At 43.2% G+C, this 2042-nt stretch overlaps 1 protein-coding gene across 20 annotated transcripts in view; it reads right to left on the minus strand.

Moving 5' to 3' along the window:
- ABLIM1 (actin binding LIM protein 1) overlaps positions 1-2042 on the minus strand; it is a 293495-nt gene that overhangs the window by 206260 nt on the left and 85193 nt on the right. The window lies entirely within an intron of this gene.

Consider the following 2042-nt stretch of genomic DNA (forward strand, 5'->3'; position numbering starts at 1 on the left):
CAATTAAATGCACACATAAAAATAAAATAACCAAACTAGAATCACAGTCTTAGATTTCAAAGCACTATCCAACAAAAGAAATAATTCAGAAGCATCTACATTTCTCAGGTGAAACTACAATCGGTGGTTTCGGTACAAGCCAGGAACTGTATAAGTCACTCATTTTTACATGTAGGGCAGTGTATCATGAGTTTTATAAACATAAACACCCTCATGTAACGCCCACAATCTTATAAAGCAGGTTGTACTATTAGCTCCATTTTTATAGAGGTGGAGACAGGGACTTGGAGAAATTAAGACACTTGCTCAAGATAGTTAAGTATCCAAGCCATGATGGGAACCAAATCTCTCTGTCCCTAGAGCTCAAGAGCTTGACATTGTGTCCAGAAGGAACGTGCTTTGCTTCTGCAACTCCAAAATTATAGGTTTAAATTAAAAAAAATAACTTTGAAATTCACCAAAGAATACCACTTTTTAGCAAGGAGAAAATAAATCCCCAGTCCTTGTGGTGCTGGCAGTAATGATGGGCACAGATGGTCCCTGAGAACAGAAGGCAAACTTCCCCCATGCTAGAGATGTGGTGAGAAGGGATCTGTGGTTATCTTGTGGCCCTTAGAGCCCCGGGACTCATCTCTATCTCAAGGAGTACCTGGGCCTTCCCAGCATCCTAATCTTCTTAGGTGACTACTTTCCCTGACGTGGTATATTCTGATGCTTGCATTCTTCAGGTACTTATTAATTTGTCATGTAGGTTAGTTGCTCAGCTCCTCTCTGGCCCATAATGCCAGGGGTCCTACCATGTTTAGAATGTTATAGATTCTAAATGACAGAGATTTATCCTGCATAGCACCTAGCAGCTAGTGCAGCGCCTGCCACCTGCTGAGAGATGCTTAGTAAATTAATGATAACACAGAGAACATTAATGAGCTGCTTTTGTGCCAGTCCAGGGAGGGCTCAACGACACATCAGTAGACCCTCCTTGAGGAAGAAGAGCTACCGATTAGAGAGAGACTACTACAGCAAGAATTCCTTTAAATTAAAAAAAAATGAAAACATGGGTAAGGCCAAGAGCCTCAAAAGTAAAATGGGTAATTAAATTCATGAATCTGTACAGGCGTTTGAGGGCTCACCTAGCTGATGCCACCTTATATAGGAAAAACAGGGAAAACAAACCATTTAAATCATTTAAAAATAGTCCAGAGATGTGCCTTCCACAAAATAATACCACTCCACTAACACAGCGACCTTTTCTCTACCAGCACTGTGCATTCCAGTTCACCTTCTAGCTCTTTCTACCACTTCAACTCATGTGTCAGTGTGAGGTATGATTCCCATGAAAAGTATTATAAAGAAGATTAATGCCAGGCTCAGGGAGTTTCTATTCCATTAAGATCTTCAAGATACGCGGTCTTCAAGGGCGGTCAAGGTAACGTGGTGTAGTCAGAAGCCAGGGGGCCTGTAAGCAGAGTGCAGAGGGGAGGAGAGAGGGGGACAACCCCTCCCAAGGCCCATTCTATTGTCGACTGTCCTATGAAAACCCAATACCCAGTGTTCCTGCAGCCTGTTCCTGCTGCTGGGGCACGTCCCTGGCAATGTCATGCTCTAATTGACCCCCTGGTCACCGACCTTGGCAGAGCTCATTTGCAAGTGGCAGCTGTGACTGCCTCTTACAGCAGAAAAGCCTGTCCAGCATTCCATTCTCTCAGATGAGATCTAAGAAGAGTGTCCATCAGCACGTTGCCTTTTCCCCCTTTTGTGAAAAGGAATGGCCTTTCGAGATAAGCCTTGCAAAACCCCAATGTTCTGATTGATATCCTGACTATCACCCCAACCTTTAAAATATGTTATGATCGAGAAGTACATGTCAACAATCAGACTTTTTAAAAGATTTTATTTCTAAGTAATCGCTACACGCAACATATGGGTGAAACCCACAACCCCCCAAATCAAGACCCCCATGCTCCACTGGCTGAGCCAGCCAAGTGCCCCCATGGTTTGATTTTAAAATAAAAGAGAAGGCTGGTGTCTCCTATTGCCCAAGT

Source organism: Suricata suricatta, chromosome 2 (assembly GCF_006229205.1).
Source record: "Suricata suricatta isolate VVHF042 chromosome 2, meerkat_22Aug2017_6uvM2_HiC, whole genome shotgun sequence".
NCBI classification, from domain to species: Eukaryota; Metazoa; Chordata; class Mammalia; order Carnivora; family Herpestidae; genus Suricata; species Suricata suricatta.